The sequence below is a fragment of the Octopus sinensis genome, linkage group LG22 (assembly GCF_006345805.1).
Source record: "Octopus sinensis linkage group LG22, ASM634580v1, whole genome shotgun sequence".
Taxonomy (NCBI): Eukaryota; Metazoa; Mollusca; class Cephalopoda; order Octopoda; family Octopodidae; genus Octopus; species Octopus sinensis.
This window is the reverse complement of record NC_043018.1, coordinates 9,551,592-9,574,379: the sequence shown is the minus strand read 5'-3', so window position 1 is coordinate 9,574,379 and position 22,788 is coordinate 9,551,592. Positions and strand designations below refer to the sequence as shown.

At 40.1% G+C, this 22,788-nt stretch overlaps 1 protein-coding gene and 1 non-coding gene across 7 annotated transcripts in view; both read right to left on the bottom strand.

Moving 5' to 3' along the window:
• LOC115223170 (microtubule-actin cross-linking factor 1) overlaps positions 1-22,788 on the bottom strand; it is a 342,500-nt gene that overhangs the window by 311,834 nt on the left and 7,878 nt on the right. The gene's annotated exons all lie outside the window — the stretch shown is intronic.
• Positions 13,910-14,028, bottom strand: LOC115223357. The gene has a single exon (XR_003882803.1). It is a non-coding gene; the product is annotated as a 5S ribosomal RNA (ribosomal RNA).

Below are 22,788 nucleotides of genomic sequence, written 5' to 3'. Positions count from 1 at the left end.
ATTATTTATTTAATACAAAACTTTCTCCAGCGTGTGATTTCTCATTGTCACATTTAATCTATGTAGAAGACATGAAGGAATTCAGCGCCTGTTTTGCACACCCAATTGGTTTAATCGGTTGGTTAGTTGGTTGGATATTGGTTAGAATGGAAAGAATGAAGTTGTCTTGTACAGCTGAAGCATATCGATATTTATGGAATTTCTTATTTACTTGCTGCCAAGTCGGAGCCCATTCTATTGTAAATCTGATAAGACCTGAGTTGAAACAGGGGAGAAAGAGAAGAGAAAAGGAAGGAGGTGGAGGAGCGATGAGGGAGAGGTACAAGGGAGAAAAGGAGATGATAAGGGAAAGAGGGGAGAATAGTAATTATTTCAGAGAAAAATGGATAAATCTTGGTGAATATATTTAGCCGTTTATGATTTCAGGGCTGGAGGTGAAGAGTTCGATAGGCAACACTTAACACCTACCACTTGCTGCTGCGGTAGGCGGGGAGACAGTCTGACATCTCTCACTTGCCGTCTGACATATAAAGGAATGTCTACAGCAGTGGTTCATACAACAGGGATCCATATGGCCCTTAGAGGTCTATATAAGAATTTGTTGTTAATATTTATGTGCAATAAACTGGTTGTATTTCTACAATACACAAAATATTTTAACAGTTTCTTTTTTGAATACAATTCTTAATAATATTCAAGTATAAAAATTTTATGCGGAAAAATATGGACATCATTATTCGGACAAAAATTTCAAAACATTTCTGTAATTTCGGTTACAGTTTCAGGGTTAGGGTTTTAGGGTTAGGGTTGGGGAAAAAAGTCAAAATTGAAGAAGTTGGGGGGAAAGTGAGGGAAATTTCACATTGCTGATGTTTGGCAAATTTCCGGAACCTCCGTATCCGAAAACGGGGATTTTTGACAAAAAAAAAAAATTACAAAAATAAACAAATCGACCTCGAAAGGATGAAAAACAAAGTCGACACCGGCGGAGCTTCAACTCAGAACGTATAGACGGACGAAATACCTATTTCTTTACTACCCACAAGGGGCTAAACATAGAGGGGACAAACAAGGACAGACAAACGAATAAAGTTGATTATATCGACCCCAGTGCGTAACTGATACATTTAATCGACCCCGAAAAGATGAAAGGCAAAGTCAACCTCGGCGGAATTTGAACTCAGAACGTAACGGCAGACGAAATAAGGCTACGCATTTCGCCCGGCGTGCTAACGATTCTGCCAGCTCACCGCGTTGAAATAATAATAAAAATGGTTTCAAAATTTTTAGCACAAGGCCAGCAATTTCTGGGGAAGGGTAAGCCGATTACACCAACCCCAGTGTTCAACTGGCTCTTCTTTTATGGACCCCGAAAGGATGAAAGGGAAAGTCGACCCCGGCGAAATTTGAACTCAGAACTTAAAGAAACGGAATAGTGCGCAGACACAAGGTTAGGCAATTGCATGACGTAGCAACACTACTGATACAATAGCCACACACACACACACACACACACCTTATACAAACCAATAAAATGAGAAAATATGCCATTTGTCCCGGCAGACAGACGGCCACCGTTGATGCAGAAATTATTCAGCAAAAATTAATGAAGTTTTTCCATCATCATAATTATTTAATTATTATTATGACTAACGATCTTCCCTTCGACTGCAGTGTTTTATTAATTGTACATGATTTTAATTGCACAATATATTTCAAGTACAATTACTGTTACAAATGAGGAACGGACTCTACATATTTTCTCAACAAGATTGTTTTAAGCGCTTAAAATTTTAAATTCAAATATAAAACAACCTGCGTGCGTGCGTGTGTGTGTGTTGTGTGTATCTTTTCAATTGTTTCGGTCATTTGAATGCAGTCATAGTCTTGAAGAGTTTCAGTCGAACACATCGATGTGTGTGTGTGTGTGTGTGTGTGTGTGTGTGGTTATATATATTTCTTAACTACCCACAAGGGGTTAAACATAGAGGGGACAAACAAGGACAGACAAAGGGATTAAGTCGATTACATCGACCCCAGTACGTAACTGGTACTTAATTTATCGACCCCGAAACGATGAAAGGCAAAGTCGACCTCGGCGGAATTTGAACTCGGAACGTGTGTGGTTATATATATTTACTAATACTCGGCAGAAATGACAGAGTGACTGAAGTTCCAAGAATTTCGTGCATTGGCGCTTATCACTATATTATGTGACAATGAACAACGAAACTTTCGGCTCTTGCGTCAGTCATTTTCTGCCGACTATTAATACATACACACACACACACACAGCTACATGTATGCACGTATAAATGTAGGTGAGAATGAATTGCGCGTACATGGTGAGAAAGAGAGCGAGTGGGTGAGCGAGCATGTATCTGTGTGTGTACGTGTGTTAATGAACGACTGAATGCACATTTAAAATACCTTTAACACAACTATACGAGTAGTCATGCTTTGAAATTGTCACACCTTCGCCCACCCAAACCTTCACACACAGACACAGGCACACCCTAGACTCAGCTATTGTATACCCTATGTCCTTTACACTTCAAACACCTTTCATAATGAACAAAACTTGATATCAACTGGAAATGTCTGAGTACGAAACACTTTCTCTTTTGAAAAGTAAAATGTACTATTATAATACCGTAAGCATAGTAATAACTAATAATTTAATTAAACCAAGGTGCAGGACAGGAGTGGCTGTGTGGTAAGTAGCTTGCTAACCAACCACATGGTTCCGGGTTCAGTCCCACTGCGTGGCACCTTGGGCAAGTGTCTTCTGCTATAGCCCCGGGCCGACCAATGCCTTATGAGTGGATTTGGTAGATGGAAACTGAAAGACGCCTGTCGTATATGTGTATATATATACACATATATAAGTGTGTGTGTATATGTTTGTGTGTCTGTGTTTGTCCCCCTAGCATTGCTTGACAACCGATGCTGGTGTGTTTACGTCCCCGTCACTTAGCGGTTCGGCAAAAGAGACCGATAGAATAAGTACTGGGTTTACAAAAGAATAAGTCCCGGGGTCGATTTGCTCGACTAAAGGCGGTGCTGCAGCATGGCCGCAGTCAAATGACTGAAACAAGTAAAAGAGCAAAAGAGTAAGACTGGGTTGATTAAACGTTAATTAGCCCAGTTTATTTAGTCCGAAACGACTCGAACTATGAAATTATATAAAGAGAGAATTTTCTCCATTTTTCTATGTCAATTTCGAACCGAAAGTTTTAAACTAACCTAATGTAATAATCGTCAGTATCAATAACGTCATGTGTGTGTGTGTGTGTGTGTGTGTGTGTGTGTGTGTGTGTGTAATATTATTTTATATATTCTTTATTCTTTTATTTATTTTAAACATGTTTCACTCATTTGACTATGGCCATGCTGGAGCACCGCCTTAAAGGGTTTTAGTTGAAGAAATCGATCCCAGGTCTTACTCATAGTAAGCCTAGTACTTATTCTATAGGTCTCTTAAACCGAACAGTTTACGTTGCGGGGGCGTAAAACACACCAACATCGGTTGTCAAGCGATGGTGGGGGCACAAACACAAAGACACACATACATAGAGACACACACACACACATATATATATATATATATATATATATATATATGTGTGTGTGTGTGTGTGTGTGTGTGTGTGTGTGTGTGTGTGTGTGTGTGTATATACGGCTTCTTTCAGTTCCGTCAACCAGATCCACTTTGGTCGGCACGGGGCTATAGTAGAAGACATTTTCCCAAGGTGCCACGCAGTGGGACTGAACCCTGAACCATGTGGTTGCGAAGCTAGTTCTTACCAAACAGCTATGCCTGCGCCTATAGAGAGACAGACAGACAGACGAATGGACAGACAGATAGATTGATAGAGAGACAGACAGACGGATAGATTGACAGACAGACAGACAGACAGACAGACAGACAGACAGACAGACAGATAGATAGATAGATAGATAGATAGATAGATAGATAGATAGATAGATAGATAGATAGACAGACAGATGCCGGCTATCCACAACTGTCCAATTACATAATACTCAAGCTTAAAAGAGATACTGATACTTATAATCTTCACTTGGATAGTTCTGAGTTCCTATTTAGAACTGCAAATATTCCGAAGAGTATATAATTTGATAGCCCAGGGGAGCCTGGATGAAACTGCCGCCACTAGGATGCATAATTGCATACAGAGCAATGTGCAGTTGCTGCAGTAGAAACATATGTTGCCCGTTGTTATATATGATATAGAAAATGTTTTTGATTAAACAAGTTTTTGATGTGAAAAAATATCCACTCACATTTTGGTTATCATTAACATACTCTACGGAATACTTGCAGGGATCTTTTCGGTTTGAACGGCAGTTTTTTAAAATAATTTCCACGTAACTAAACACTTTTAAACTTCGTATACTGGTAGAATGTGTTTATAAAACATCTTTTTCTCTTGGCTTTATTGAGAAAATTCTATAGTTTGTAAGATATTTGGTGTTGTTTATTTCTTCAATTTCTGCAATTTCAACTAATCATTGACGTCTATTGAGGTGAAAACCATTCTGTGCCGTATGAAAATGTCCCTCGTTTAAGAAACAGATTGGGTTTATTTACATTTGTAAAGAAAAAAGATACCCTTCTCCCCACCTCTAACTAACCCTAACCCTAAAACAGATTGAAATGCAATAGATCGATACTAGGGTCATAATTATGGGTGACAATTTCATATGACACCGCTAGAAAAAACTGCCGTTCAAACCGAAAAGATCCATTTGCAATTCTGAATAGGAACGCGGAACAAGGGAAGCTTACAAGTATGAATATCTCTCTTAAGCTTGAGTACTATGTACTCGGACTGTTCTAGGATATCGGGCACCTATAGCTTTTTCTAATACGATACGGCATCCACCAGGATAAGTTATCCCTTTAACACACACACACTCACACTAACATATTCTTTTATTTGTTTCGATCATTTGACTGCGGCCAAGCTGGAGCACCGCCTTTAGGCGAGCAAATCGAGCCCAGGACTTATTCTTTGCAAACCGAGGTACTTATTCTGTCAGTCTCTTTTGCCGAACCGCTAAGTTACGGGGACGTAAACGCACCAACACCGGTTGTCAAACGAAGGGGAGGGTACAAACACAGACACATACATATATATACGACATATATATATATACATATATCTATATACACATATATACACATCTATATATATACACGCACACACGTATGTATGTATGTATGTATGTATATATATATATTATATATATATATATATATATATATATATATATATATATATATACACACACACAAACATTCGAAGCTAGAGATACCGAGAAAAGGGGACTACTTGATCTCATTGACTCCAGTATTTCACAGAAACTTTACTTTATCGATCACGGAGAGATATAAAAAAAGAAAAGCAAGAAAGGGTATTTGAACTCTGGATATAAAGAGCCGGATCAAATACCGCAAAGCATTTCCTTTTTACGCTGTAACGATTCTGCCAATATGCCAGAAAATAGACATGGGATATGCAGGGATATTGCATCTGTAGATCCATTATTTAGACAGAATGGCATACATATAAGATTGCAATACCTTATAAGTTCCAATAGTATTTAAAATTGGTCATTCCAAGTATAGAACTTGTACATAGTGTTATTGAATCGAGGGTTTTATTTAAAGTGACTCTCCGCTTCACTCTCTGTTTCATATTTGATCTAAAATAACTATTGCTTAACCATTTTCTCACACCGTCTCCGATGAAGGGTTTATATAAAATATCCCGGAAATAGCTGTAAGACCTATTTATAAATGTTTTAAAATCTTTCACAATCTTGGATTTTTATTTCATTCTGAAATTTTTTTTTATATATACACATGCTGATATATGACCTACGTTGGACTCATTCGCATAATCACCGAAACTGGAGCCTTACTATAGTCTGTCCAAGGCACTTACTCAGCATTACCTAACACTTTGGGGTCTTACTAATACCATTACCTCTCATTACCTATATATATATATATATATATATAAAGTTAATCCAAACAAGAAAGCACAAAAAAACACAACAACGCGAGGACGTGGGACAAATATAGTATTATTGGACGCTCAGGAAAGAAGGAGGGTTTAACGTTTCGAGCGGAGCTCTTCGTCGGAAACATAGGAGAAGGAAAGACCCAGAGAAGGGAAGACAGAAGTAAAAAAATCGCCAACGGTACACATGCGGTCACATTTTGAATGACCGGAAGGAAATATATAATCTTTTAAATTCGTTTAAGGTAACGTTAGGGTGTGCAAATAAAGCTCCCATTTCATTATGGTGGCTACCGTCTAATGATACTGATTAGTGAGTCAGCTTTTGGGGGTTGCATCATGGTTATATCGATATAATGTGGGATAAATATAATAATAACAGTTTTAGGACGGAATTTATAAATATCTAATACATCGCTACGCGCGTTTCCACAAATCACATGATTTTAACATCAGAGTTCGTGTCCTCGGGATGAGTACAGTATAGCCCGTATTATCCGTGGTCATCCGGTTGATCATAATCATTGATTCATTTCATCAGGCGATACTGCATTAGTAGATGAATCACGGAGAGATGTTTGTCCCTTCTTGCCAGTATGAAGGCCAATCTGGCTGAGAGGGTATTTCTGTATGTTCTTGATAGGGGGAGGTAATCGATGAGAGTAGATAAGGAAAAGTAATGATATGAGGATGGAGGTGTGTGGTGGTGGTGGTGGTGGTGGATTTATTTGCAGTTCATTCTGCAGATTTTAAGGATGGTCGTTCATTCAGCAGAATTAAGGATGGAAGTACATATCTTTGTTCTATTTCATTCAAGATGTGACACTCCTCAATAAATTCTGAACCCAACGGGTGGTCAGCTGCTACCCAGTGGGGTTTGTTGACCGAATTGACTAATACCACCCCCTCTTATGGGACCTTTTCACTGTTTCTGATGTTAGAGTTTGTATCATCCCAAACATTGGAATTTTCGTTTATTTCTTTGGGTTCCTTCACTGTTCTATAATTTGTTACTTTTTTCGAAATATCTTTTCAAATTTCATGAATTATATTTTGTTGCTGTGTTTACATCTGACCGGCTCAGAGTCCCTATTTATCACGTTTTCCCTGGATGTGATTATTTTCAGGGTTCCTTCAAAGAATATATTGCATATTGGTGAAGTTCCGTTATGGTGCAGCATATTTTATAATGGACCAGTGGGTTGTATATTCCACTTCATTCCGTTTTAGCCTCCAGACAAGGTTCGACAGAGATGTGGAGCGTCTTTTATTTATATTGGAAAACGATGAGAGATGGTTTCTCAGATGATTTTTTATGGTGTCTACGGTACACCTTTCTGCGTATTTGCCTTCACCTCATGCGACTCTTTCTAACTTTGGCTGTAGTTTTATGGGTTCTGTTTTATATCTATCTCTATTGTCATGGTTTTTCTTTCTCTTTTGGTCCCTATTATATTCACTATTTTCCTAAGATCTTGCATTCTGCGGCTATTCGCGTAATTATTACCTCTATTGATAATGCCCTCTGGGTAAACAAAGAAATGTACTACCATCCTTAAATCACCACCACACATACCTCAATCCCCGCCCTTTCTTCCTCTACTCCTATCAGCTACTTCCCCCTACCAAGTACATACAGAAATACTCTCACAGCTAGATTGGTCTTCATACTGGCAAAAAGGGACAAACATCCCTCCGTGATTCATCTACTAATGCAGTATCGCCTGATGAAATGAATCAATGATTATGATCAACCGGATGGCCACGGGTAATACGGACTATACTGTACTCATCCCAAGGATACGGACTCCGATGTTAAAATCATGTGATTTGTGGAAACGCGCGTAGCGATGTATTAAATATTTATAATTTCCATCCTAGAATTAATATTATTATTATTATTATTATTATATACGACGGACTTCTTTCAGTTTTTGTCTCCCAAATCCACTCACAAGGCTATTATAGTAGAAGACATTTGCCCAAGGTGCCACGCAGTGGGACCACACAACCACACTTAGAACTATGATGTAAAAGTGTTAAAGATCGCTGGGTTTTTTGTTTTTGTTTATTTTCTACATAAATATAAAACTTGTATTTTAGCACAGATCAACCCTATTTCAAACCTATGATCAAAAGTGTTCTGACCATGACCATCCAATCTTATATGAAGACCTCGCGTATTCAAGACTATAATAACAAAACAAACAAAAAAAAACGTAGGATTTCAGGGTGATTTAGCTGCTATTTCAGGTAGCTCTTGGAATTCTTGAAACGTGATCGCTAAGTCGATTCCTGCATACGCAGTCATCGGTGGGTGGTAAGTGACCAATTTTAGCTTAACTAGTCTCTGATAAGATGCCAACATCTTGGTATTTGGTTGTTAGTCACCTCAGCATCCAACACCATCAGCACATCGCTGCCACCACCACCAACAATAATAACAACATTAGCACATCACCACTGCCACTACCATCATCAATTCTAGAAACACCACCACCAACAACACCAATACCACCACACTACTATCACCACCACCACCACCAGGTATAGCTTCAACATCACCATTATCATCACCACCACCAACACCACTACCACCGCCGTCGCCACCACCACATCACAACCACCATCAAGACCACTACCACCATTAGCACATTGTCACCACCACCACCACCGCTTCTAGAAACACCTACAACATTAACACCACCACCACCACCGTAGAGAAAGGGTGGGTGTGCAAATGTTACTGGTGCAAATAAATATTCCAGTTATGTGGGCCCCCCCTCCTCACTCGTACCCTAAAAGCTTCGCCGCTACCCCACCACCACTCCCACCGAATGTGAGACATTAAATGGATTGATAACGGGGGGAAAGCTCTGGGTGGTCTCTCGATATGCTAAAAATAGCACCCAAAATCTCTGTCAAATCACACCCCACCGTCTTAAAAAGCGGAGACCTGTTTGACAACGTATTCCTAAATACACTATGTCCGACGAGATGGCCTTAACTGGATCTCGGTTGACTTAGAACTAAACAACAATAACGAAGACAGACGTGGCTCTAAATAGTCGCTCGACCTAAACAGTCGCAGCCAAATCTCCCTCGAATCACTACTGTCTTTTAAAAAAAAATAAAATAAATTACACAATAAATAATGTAGTCCTAGGTATACAGTGTCAAAGAATTAGACGGAATGGTCATGGTGGGAGAAGCTTTAATGACAGGTCTGCTCAGTCAAGACCAGCCCGAGGTTAAACAGCAATATCTGATACGCGACAAGTCGAAGTCTAGTTTGTCTCGCACCGGTTTCAATAACTAAAATCAACTGACCGAAGCCTTTTGTTTGTTTGTGTTAAGGAACGATCCACCAAGGGACCTTTAGGCACGAGGTTGTGACGCTCACCCCCCCCCCCACCACAAAAACATTAGCAGCGTAAGTCAAGAACTAAATTCATACCACGTATTCAGATGGCCAAGAATCCCTCTAAGTTGGTCATAAAATACCTTACGTAGTTCAATCAGATCTCTCTACACGTTATATAATGCCTTCCCGAGTTCAAATTCCGTCGAAGTCGACTTTGCCTCTCATACTTTCGGGGTCGATAAATTAAGTACCAGTTACGCACTGGGGTCGATATAATCGACTTAATCCCTTTGTCTTTCCTTGTTTGTCCCCTCTGTGTTTAGCCCCTTGTGGGTAGTAAAGAAATGTATATAATGCCTTCCTAATTCAATCATAGCTGCCCACACGAGTCATAAGTTACCTCTATTCAGCCACAGTTTTCTAGTCACAAATACTGTACTCAGTTCAAAGATATATATTAGCAACAGAGAAAGCATTAAATACCGAGTGGTAATATCTATCTCTACTTAAACGTGGATAATATTCTGTATTCTGAGGATCAGGAATTATGTACATTATTTACAGTGGACAGAGAAGTGTCCTCATCTTGTTTGTTGTTACCAAGTTTCGGCCGATGTACTCTCCAGCCTTCATCAAGTGTTCTGATGGAATTTCGAAGCTGTTCTCATGCCTAAAGTTTTTTTTTTTTTTTTTTTTTGTTGATATTATTTCTCATGTCCCTGCCTGGGGATTAAACTCAGAATCCGAGGGTTAGTAGCGCGCGCTCTTATCCACTACGTAGACAATTATTGAGTGAATTTTTGGACTTATAAACCTAAAGAGATGCAGCACGGAATTTTGTCAGTGAACAAATCGCAGTCTCAAAGCGACGAAAATATTTTGGCAAATTAAATTTAAATGTTGAAGTGAGTCTAACAGTTTTTGTCTGTTTTTAAATGGCTTTTAAACACCTTCCACGCTGCAATTGTTTTCGTTACCGCACACGATCTCAGATCAGGTGACATGCTATGCAAGTACATCTCTGTAATCCCTAATATTTCATTTTCTGGGCAATACGAAGATTAAAAAAGGCAGCACATATGCTAGGACCCAAAACCCCTTAAGCAGACCTAGTGCAGATACGAGTAGACTATGGGGAAAGGTATTAAGAAAAAATAAAATATTAGGTTTATAAGCCCAAAGATTCACTATATAATTTATTTCTTTTATTGCCCACAGGGGGGTAAACATAGGGAGGACAAATAAGGACAAAGGGTTTTAGTCGATTACATCGACCTCAGTGTGTAACTGGTACTTATTTAATCGACCCCGAAAGGATGAAAAGCAAAGTCGACTACGGCGGAATTTGAACTCAGAACGTAACGGCAGACGAAATACGGCTACGCATTTCGCCCGGCGTGCTAACGTTTCTGCCAATCTGAGCTCCCTACATTTGTCATAAAATATTTTACTGAATTTAATCAAAGCTGCTGACACTAGTCATAAGCAAGCAAGGTTCAATCACAGTTGCCAACACTAAACATGACTATTTTATTCATTTGAATCATAGCTGACTATACGAGTCATATGATATATAGATACAATCAGATCTCTCTACATAGGCGTGGCTTTGCTTCCCAGCCACATGGTTCGGAGTTCAGTCACACTGCGTGGCTTCTTCGGCAGGCATGTGTCCTCTACTGTGGCTTCGAGCCAACCTAAGCCTTGTAAGTGGATTTGGTAGGCGGAAACCGAAAGAAGCTTAAAGTATAAATGTGTGTGTGTGTGTGGTGTGTGTGTGTGTGTGTGTGTGTGTGTGTGTGTGTGTGTGTGTGTCTCACCGCTTGACAACTGGTGTCGGTGTCTTTACATCCCTGTAACTTAGCGACCTATTATTATATTATTATTATTATTATTATTATTAAGACCGATAGAATAAGCACCAGGCATACAAAAAAGTACTGGGGTCGATTTGTTCAACTAAAATTTTTCGAGGTATGCCAGCATGGAAGGCCGGATGTTAAATGATAATGATGTGGTGCCCCAGCCTGGCCGCAGCCCGACTGAAACAAGTAAAAGCTAAAAGATACAAGATAAACCTTATACTAGTTAAATTCAATCACAGTCTCCTTTACTAATCGTATGATACCCAGATGCAATCATAGCACCCTACACTAGTCATAAGCTAACCTATGCTCAGTCATAGCTCCTTATACTAACTAATCATATAATACCAACATTCAGTCATAGCATCCTGCTCTAGTCCTCCGTTTAACACCCAGTTTCAATCATGGCTCCACACACAAGTCACACGAAACCTAAATTCAATCAGTCAGCAGATGACACTTAGCTTCAAACCTAAAACCGTTATTTTTCAAGAAGTTTCATTTCTCTGCCACCAGCCTTGTCAAGTGATCCGAAAATGTTAACTCAGCTGCTTACTTTCAAAAGGATTTCTCTCAAGATAAGAAAACCTTGAATCATATGACCTAATTGGATCTTTTTACAGCTCTCAACCCTTACACCTAACAACACTCGAAATATATCCTCAGTTATCAACCGAAAATACCATCATTCTTCTTCTACTTCCTAGATTGTGATGCTTTATTTAGAAAACGATGTCGCTTTTTCTTCTTTCGCTCCAACACAGCTGTAAGTGCTGTCAGTAAGTCCTCTCATGCGCACATAAGGCCACAACACGATCTCTTCAACAAGTCGAGTACTGAGGTCGATGTAATCGACTTGCCCCCTAATTTGCTGGCTTTTTTTTTTGCCGAAATTTAAAACAATTGTTTATTTTATTTTTATTTTATTTTATCTAGTTTCAGCTCACGAGCTGTGGCCATGCTTTTACTACATGATTTTACTTCACGAATGCTTTTTAGCAATTGCCATTTGGTGCATGAGAGAGTTCGATGCAGCTGCCCTCATCTGCACCTCCTGCCGTGGAGTTGGTTCATCTGGGATACCTGACAAGAAGAGATCCAGTTTTATTTTAAAGACATCTGCATCCACCCCATGCAGGTCTCTCAGGTTCTTCGGGGGGATATTGAAGAGCTGTGGGCCTCTGAAGCCCAGGCTATCACAGTATCTTGTCCTACATCTTGATGGCAAATTTGGAGTCCTTGGCACTATGCAGTGGCGCCCAGTTCTAGTATTTGTGTAGATGCAATGCGGGAGGTGAAGAATCGTTAGCCCGCCAGGCAAAATGCTTAGCGGTATTTCGTCCGTTTTTATATTCTGAGTTCAAATTTTGCGTAGGTCGATTTTTTACTTTCATTTTAGGGTTGATAAAATAAGTACCAGCCGAGTACTAAGGTCGATGTAATCGACTATCCCCTCCACCAAAATTTCAGGCCTTGTGCCTATTGTAGAAAGGATTATTATTATTATTATTATTATTATTATTATATTATTATTATTACCTCCGCCTTAGCGAAGACGGAGGTATTGTTTTCAGTCGTGTTTATTTGTTCGTGGACAAGATATCTCAAGAACTGCTGGATGGATTCGGATGAAACTTTCAGGAATGTTTGGCCTTGTGATTGGCACGAACTGATTAAGTTTTGGGATCGATCCGGTACCAGACAAAGATTCTGGATTATTTTTCCGTTTTTTTTAACTTAATTTTTGAGAGCGGTCGGGTTCATTTTTAGTATTCTCGTTTGTGAGAGCAATCGACTTTATTTCAGATATTCTCCTTTTAGAAATCATCTCTGGCTATTCGTTGAGAGGACGTTGGCGTTGCCTTGCGTTCTTTGAGTGTTCTTGTTATTATTAAGGCGGCGAACTGGCAGAATCGTAAGCACACCGGATAAAATGCTTAGCGGTATTTCGTCTGTCTTTACGTTCTGAGTTCAAATTCAGCCGAGGTCGACTCTGCCTTTCATCTCTTTCGGGATCGATAAAATAAGTACCAGTTGAGCACTGCGATCGATATAATCGACTCATCCTCTTCCCCAAAATCGCTTCCCTTGTGGCAAATTTGAAACCATTATTATTATTGAATGAAGGGGCCCTAGGTCGACCGTCTGAAATATTAATGAACTGGTCACGGTTGGGGAGTCTTTGTTCATGAGTCTGTTCATTGAGAGACCAAATAAAAGCATTCCACACATACACACACACACAAACATCTATTGCTATTTCATACAACACTATGCCTTATACAATGTCACACCTCCTACACTATCACCCACGCATCACCCCACCCGTGTCGTGGTCAGATGCCTTCGATCGCATCCTACCGCACCATACAGTGTGACGCATTGCATGCAGCCACACCGCGCCTCGTTGTAAGACAGCGACTACACAACAGCACATCTGCACCGCAGTGAATTACATAATACATCCCACCATATATAGAGACACACGACACCCAACACACTAGCAATTGTTCATACATACAGACACACACATGTATACACATATACACATACACACACATATATATTTTTTTCTGTAGTTTCAGCTCAGAGATGCGGCTATGCTGATGCACCGCCGTTTAAATGTGTGACGTTTACAGCACCTAGGTTTCCCAAGCATTCACCCATCTAAGTACTAACCAGACTCGACGTTGCTTAACTTCGGTGATCGGACGAGAACCGGTGCTTTCAACGTGATATGGCCGTAAGCCCTATGTATGTATATATATATATACACACACACACACACACACACACATATTTACATATATCTATAAACATATATACACTACATACATACATATACACACACACACAAATAGGCGCAGTATGGATGGATAGTTCGATGGTTATGAGGGTCCACTTAAGTAAAACAGGAATCAAAAGAGTCCATAGGTAAAAAATTGTTTGAGAACCACTCTCCTGACCATATCCAGGAAAGTTCGTCCGATAGATTGCCTCTGTGCGCGCGCGCGCTGTGTTTATATACTTGTTTGTTTGTTTCAGAACTCGGCATATTACTGGTGCAAGTGCGGGAACTGAATTTGCTCAGGAGATGCAAACCCAGGCCCAAAACTTTTCACAAACCAGGTCGATTTATTCCAATCTTAGCATCAAAACAAACGCAAATACAATGATGATAATAATTATTATTATTAGATGAAAACTCGCATCTTATTCTGCAGGGTATGATGGAAAGTGTCAGCTGTCCACAGTCAGCAGACTAAGGTGACACTCCTTTTACTGGTCATACTTCAAGAACCTTGCGAAGGATTCTCGCAGTTCCAAGCAATGCTGATTTTATAAGTGTCCTACCTTCACACTTGCACCAATCTTTTTCAGCCATGTTGGTAGTTGAGTACTGATACTTCCAAGTGAACCAATTACTCCTGGTATCACGTCTACTCTCTTCATTGACCACGTTTGTATTTCCCCACTTCAAATCGCCATACTTGTTTATTTTTTCTTCTTTCACATTGATCCTGTTGTTACCGGGGCATGCTATATCGGTTACTAAAGTCAGACACTTTCCTCTTTGGTCAAGGCCTCATCAACTTTTTCAAGTTTCACTTGAAAAGGAAGATGAGGTTAGAGGGGAGAGTGCTGTCTGATAGCAAGTTTTCTGAAAGGTGGGTGAATTGTGCAAGAATGGTCAGTATAAATGGACCAATCCTGAGGTTTCGCCTGTAATTGAAAAGGGTATTATAAAAGGAGAAAGGGGCTCTCTACCCCCCTTTTGACCAGGCTCCCGTGGCTTTTATGGATTTTTCCACGTGAGACCTTTTCTTTTTTTTCGAAGCGTCTCCTCTATTGGGAGTTTTTCGTTGTTAAAATTTTTGATTGTTACACTGTTTTTACTTGGTTTTTTCACAAACGGACAAAACCCTTTGTAACCTTTCGTCCTGTTTTGTCCCTTTATGTAATAATTGATCTTTGTCAGCCCTTGTGGCCAATAAAAGAATTAATTATTATTATTATTCGATTAAATAAGTATAGATCGATTAAATAAGTACCAGTTAGGCACTGGGGTCCATGTAATCGACTTAATCGCTTTGTCTGTCCTTATTTGTCCCCTCTGTTTAGCCTTCTGTGGGCAATAAAAAAATAAATCATTATTATTATTATTATTATTATTATATTTGTACATCAATCAGATCAGATCAATCCAATAATGGAAAAGTAATGTTTCAAATCCGTCTAAAACCGTTTCTAAACTCGTTCGTTTTGGTGATGAAGTTTTACAATGGGATTTTTATTGCCTTCTCCCCCAACGCCTACCCGTTAGAAATTAGGGGCTGCGCTCACACCCGCTGCACCTCCTGTTCTCGAACATATGATAACTGATATTTTGATCGATGTCGGAAAGATAAATTCTACCTCCACAACGACGACCACCACCACCAATTCAACAGGAATCGACCTCAAATCGTAAGAAGCCGTGTCTAAATATTGGTTTCAAATTTTGGAACAAAGCCAGCAATTTCGATGAAGGCGATAACTCGGTTCCACCGACCCCAGCGCTCAACTGGTACTTCTTTTATCGACCCCGCAAAGATGAAAGGCAAGGTCGGCCACGGCGGAATTTGAACTCAGAACGTAAAGACGGACGAAATGTTGCTAAGCATTTTGTTCGGCGTGCAAACGATTCTGCCAGCTCGTCGCCTTAGCCGTAACTTGATTGTATGGCACTGCGTCGGTTGCGACGACGAGTGTTCTAGCTGAGCCGATCAACGGAACAGCTCGATCGTGAAATTAACGTACAAATGGTTGAATACTCCACCGACACACGTACACTTAACGTAGTTATTTCTCAGAGAGATTCAGAGGGACACAGAGTGTGACAAGGTTGGCCCTTTTGAAATACAGGTACTACTCATTTTTGCCAGCTGACTGGATCGGAGCAACGTGAAATAAAATGTCTTGCTCAAAGACACAATGCGCCGCCGGGAATCGAACTCACGACCTTCCGATCGTGAGCCGAATACCCTAACCACCAAGCCACGTAACGACTGACTCTTTACTGACTGTGCCACCATACCCGGTTTTTTCCTTGCCTTTCTCCGATAAGAATGAGAACAATACCTGGTGGAAGACGACGACGACCTTCCATCAACTTAGGTATAACAAATACATCAGCAACTAATACCCGGGGTGGGAGTTCTAACATGTTGAATGCAACAACGTCGAACATCTACCCACTATCGATGATCCAGCAACTCATACCGGATGGGTGGTGTTTCATGATTAAAAGAACAGCCCAGTTACCAATATCGGGTGGGACTTCTTTCTATCGGGTATGATACATCGACAACGAGGATCAAACCAACCGGGTAGGAGTGGTTTTTGATGATTAATACAACAATGACAAACTGGCATTTTAATCTGTAAATACAATAAATACAATAACGACCCGTCAGTTGGTACCGGCTGACATTTCTATCTATCGGGTATAATAGAGCGACGATGAACCACCGACAAATATAAAGAGGGAGTGTATTATGATTAATACACAGCGACAACACAGCGTCTAATAGCGGGTGGCATTCTAATCTACCGGGTGTAATACATACAGCGACACAGACCCACCAGCTAATATCGAGTGGCACTCTTAATCGGTAACATAGATGTAACAACCTACTAATATCGAGCAGATCTCCTAATCGGTATAACAAATGCAACAACCCGCCAATTAAATATCGGGTAGATCTCCAAATCAGTATAATAAATACAACCCACCAATTAATACCGGGTAGGTCTAATCGGTATAATAAATGCAATAACCCACAAGCTAGTATCGGGTACCTCTCCTAATCTGTATAAAAAATGCAACAAATCTACCAAGTGAAACCGGGTAGCGATTCTGTCCGTCGTGTATGACAACAAAGACGATGACCCAGCAACAAATGGCCGGGTGGCAGTTGTTTGAACGACGGTGAACCAGCAAACTAACGAACGGGTGGGATGCTTGTCGTGCTTCTAAAACAGCGAAGTCAACTCCAACATCAACAACAAGCCACCCCCATCGTAAGGCAGCAGATACATTTATCAGCCCCTAATCTTCAACATACGGCAAGACAAGAATATATAAATATTTATTCTCGTTACTTCAGGCATTTATTTATCTGGCGATAAAAAAAAAGGAGTAAAAACAAGACTGGAAAAACAGGCGATTCGTTTAGTTACTCCGCTGCCGAATGTTTTTAGTCTTAAAGGGTCCGTAGTTGTATGGTGATGAATAAGGGGTACAAAAAGGGACAACTGCAAACGAAGTGACTTGTTAGTATTGTTGTTGTTGGCAGGGAGCTGGCAGAAACGTTAGCACGCCGGGCGAAATGCTTAGCGGTATTTCGTCTGCCGCTACGTTCTGAGTTCAAATTCCGCCAAGGCCAACTTTGCCTTTCATCCTTTCGGGGTCGATAAATTAAGTAGCAGTTACGCACTGGGGTCGATATAATCGAATTAATCCGTTTGTCTGTCCTTGTTTGTCCTCTCTGTGTTTAGCCCCTTGTGGGTAGTAAAGAAATAGGTATTGTTGTTGTTGTTGCTGTTTATTAGCGTTGGGTGTTAAGTCAACCTTAATCGAACAAAACCAGGATCAGAGACATGCCAGCCGTGACTATCTCGTCTTTCAAAAGAGATTATTCAAGTGAGGATTATTTCATTGGATGTGTCAGAACTTAAGTCGTTTGTGAGTAAACTGCGGCCCGGCGGGACTTTCTGAAATGGCACACCGAACAAAAAAAACCACCTTGAATATATTTTTAGAAATAAAATGATGAGCCCTGTCTCATGCACCCCGTTTCTCGAAAAATGTTGTCTATACCCGATTTAAGACAATGGTGTGTGAGTCGAGGGTGTCATGGGTGTTATTTTTAGCAGGGCAAACGACCACGCAGAAGGAAGCCTCGTCTTTGGTTGTCGCTTCTAGCATGGCGATCGACCACATAGAGGCTTTCTCTCGTTGGTCCGAGAAATTATTCTATTCTTTCTTCATACATGTGCCTCGAAAAAATCAGAGATTTTAAACTAAACAATATAAAATGGCAAGTAAAATAAAATAACGATTGATTAAACTGATTTAATTTTTCTGTTGATGAGAACAAAAATATACTTCTCTCCTCTGTATACACACACACACACACACACATATATATATATAATTAAATTCAGGGTATCGGAGAGATACCACCACGCTGGAAATAGCAGCCAAAACTTGATTCTAAAATCACATTAAATGTTCATACTGCACCACTTATCCTTATATATATATATGGCAAAAACTGTCTGAGAAACGAGAAACTCAGAGTAACAGATTTTGTTGAATTTTCTGCTGCTTAAAATAAAGTATATATATATATATATATATATATATATGTGTGTGTGTGTGGTGTGTGTGTGTGTGTGTGTGTGTGTGTGTATATATATATATATATGTATATGTATATATATATATATATATATATTATATATATATATATATATATAGAGAGAGAGAGAGAGGAGGGGGGCGGGTATGTATAAATAGATATTTTTTACTTGTTTCAGTGACTGGACACTGGCCATGCTGGGATATCGCCTTGAAGAGTATAGTCGAACAAAGCGACCCCAGTACGTATTTTCTAAGACAGTGGTGGCTCTTTTGGCGAGCCGCTTCATTATGAGGGCGCAAACAAACCAACACCAGTAGTCAAGCAGCAGGGGGTGGAGGACAAACACAGACACACAAACACACCAAATCCACTCACAAGGCTTTGGTCGTCGGCCCAAGGATATAATAAAAGACACATGTCCGAGGTGTCATGCAAATTTCTTACCACACAGCCTGGCACCTGTGTGTTGTGTGTCTATGTACACGAGGGGGTGTTAAAAGGTCCCTGGCTTTGGATAAAAGAAAATACAGGGGGATCAGTTAATTATGATTTTATTCAGCATATTCCCCTCTCAGATTCATACACCTATTGCGGTGGCCCTTCAGTTTTTCTAAGCCCTGTAAATGGGATCGGAAGGTCGGGCGTCCAACCAGGTCTTTCACGATATCCTTAAAGCCAGGAACTTTTCAACAACTCCTTGTGTAGATGGATAAGTTTCTTTATTGGCCACACAGGGCTGCACACAGATGGGACAAGTTACAAGGTAGAGCTTTTCTTTTGGGGGATGAAGAAAACAAAAAACAAAAGAAAAAAAAAGGGGGTGGCGTAGGTTTTCGATCAAGAGGGATCGTAAAAGGGAAGAAAAGAACAAAAAAAATAAAATAAAATAAAAAATAAAAAATAAATAGAATAAAGGGAAAAAAAGGGAAAAGGAAAAGGAACAAGAGAAAAGAGAAATGAAAAAAGAAGAAAAAAGGGGGAAAAAAAGGGGAAGAGGAAAAAAAAGAACGATCAATAGGGATCGTGTATCACAGTGTTATGATATATGGTGTAAAGGGGAAAGCAAGTAAGGTTTATCCGTGGGAAGAAAAGCCTACGAAAGAGACCACGGTAACCTTGGTCAATATTGTTATATGTTACCACATTTGTTTGCAAGTGGGTAACCCTCTGTTTTCAATTTCTGGGTTCATAGGATTATGCTCAGGGTGGCTTCGTCATTCATACGTGCCATCCTTGCTACATTCACCCATCTTTTTTTATGGATAGATAGACAGACAGACAGACAGATAGATCGGTGGATGGCTGGATGGATGGAGTATGCTATAACGACGGGGTGAATGAATGAATTTGAATGGTACGGACAAAGTACACGAGAAATGTGTGAACGATAAATATAAATATTTTAAGTGCTTTCACAGAGTGACACAGCAAACAAAAGTGAGGGGAGGAGGGAGAGAGAAGCCATGATACGTAGTTGTCGCTGTCGCCTCGAATCGAGAAGTGCAGGCCTTTATGTCGAGTGTCTTCCCTCTAGAAATAGCAGCCACGGTTCCCTCAAATCACACCGTAAGCTGTCTAAAACTGAATTTCGAACGACGCAGCCGTCGAAAATAAGCTGTAATAATAAATAATCCAGCATCGACTGGCACTGATTGTTAAGTCTGATCGGTCAAGGCCGCCCTAAACTTAAAAGAACAACAAATACATACGAGTTATTTATTTATATCAAGCATGAAGCATCATTTTTCGAGAAATGGCCCACATGAGGTATGGCTCACCACAAGGTGGGCCGCACTACTAATAGAAAATTAAAGGTAATTTTTCGTTAGGCATGCTATTCAGAAAGTCCCGCGGACTGCAGTTTGTCCATGACTGAATAACATATGGTCGCTAACCTTACTGGAAATCGCAGCTAAATCTCCTTCAAAACACATCTTGTCTTGAAATATATACAAAGCAGACATTTCATAAAGTAAGGGACCTTCCAACCGCTTGATTTCAAATTTCCAACCCGAATATTAAAAAAAAATTTGGGGGGGATTAATTTTTATTCTGCACGGTGATGACGCATATTTTTTCTAGAAATTAATAATAAATAATATATAATTTTTGTCATCATTTTTGAAAAAATAATCTGGTGAAATTTCGAAATACATCAAGTCGTTGGAAGAAATTTAATAACATCCTAAAGCAGCCCTTTGTAACCCATAAAATGCAGAGATTACGGCTGACCTAGGGTTAAATTTTTAAAACCGCAACAAAGTGGAGGCGCAATGGCCCAGTGTTTAGGGCAGCGGACTAGCGGTCGTAAGAACGCGGTTTCGATTTCCAGACCGGCATTGTGAGGCTCTGGCGGGACGGTGGGGGTGAACCCCGCTGTACTCTTTCACCACAACTTTCTCTCACTCTTCCTTCCTACTTCTGCTACAAAGCAGAGGAACCATGGTGTGGTAAACTTTCAGACCCTAGTCTAGATTGCGAATCCTCTCTACCCCAGGATGGTTCAGCTCTCCACCCGTTAAAAGCCACCGTTTACGGAATGAGGATAACAACGTAGCTTTCGCACCCGTGCAACCGCCAGTCTATCGCGTGTGGTGGGTGGATCTTCAAGTTGCCACACGCATTCTTGGCAGCTTAGAGGAGGCTCGAATTAGAGATTATTCTTTGTGGCTAATGGCGTGAGTCCCGATTGGAAGAAGAAGAAGAGACCAACAGAACGATGCCGGTAACTGTCGGATACTAATCTATTTTAATATTTTAGGATTTTGAAAAAAAACGATAATGAATCAGATATTGTAAAAAAAAAAATGATTTTAGCCCAGAAAGCTATCTTATATCAGACCCAATCACGAAGACATTTTCCATTGAACACACACAAAAATTGATTGATTTTGTTGGGTCAATCATAGATAGTATGGTTAGTGGAAGTAAGCCAAAACAAAGCGGAAGACGCCGGTCGATAGAATGAGGAAGACTGACATTATACATGTTTTATATATGTGTGTGTATACATGCGCACACACAGAGACACACACGAGATACAATGTATAAATGCGCAATACACGAAAGATTTCGGCTAAGAATTCCAACTCGGATTTATTCAAACCCATCATTGCGAGGCATCTTGGGCAACCGTCTTTTATTACAGCCCCGGGGCGACTATAACCTTGTTAGTGAATTTGGTAGACGGAAACTGAAAGAAGCCCGTCGTATAAGCATGAATATATTACATGCATGTATGCATACAAGTGTATATGTATGTTTATATGCAAGCATGTATGTATGTAGGTAGGTAGGTATTCTCACTTAAACGTGGATATTCTGTTCGAAGAAAATCTACTACGATAAATACCATAAGAGGAACTCTCATATAGACTTTTGGCACAAAAATGCATTCGTTTATATCGCTAGTGAGGAAATAAATTCCCGCCACCTCCAGCGCCGAGGCCACCATATGTATATATGTATGTTTGCATGTATGTATGTATGTATGTATGTATGTTTGTATGTATGTGTGTGTGTGTATGGGTGTATGTATGTGTGTGTATGTATGTGTGTATGTATGTGTGTATGTATGTATGTGTGTGTGTATGTATGTATGTATGATGCATGATGTATGTATGTATGTATATATGTTTGCATGTATGTATGTAAGTATGTATGTATGTAAGTATGTATGTATGTGTGTACCATTGTCTAGACATCATGTGATGGTTGTAAGCGAGCATCACCGTCATATAAACGAGGTTGTTCGTTTCCAGCCCTTCGTGGAAAACACCCTTGGCCATGGGGAAAGATTAACTTGCCCGGAAACAGGTGAGTGTTGGCAGCAGGAAGGGCGTCCGGTTGCAGAAAACATGCCTGGACAAATTAAAACGATGATGATGTCCCAACTACAACAATTCTTTCTATTATAGACAAAAGGCCAATTATTTTATACACAGGGAGCAAGTTGGTACTCATCGATCGCAGTACCAGACCAGCACTTTATTTTGTCGACTCCGAAAGGGATCACAGGAAAAGATGATTGACCTCGGCGGGAACTGAACAGAGAGCGTAGTTCAAATCCTGTTCAATGATTTATATGCCATGAGAGTACC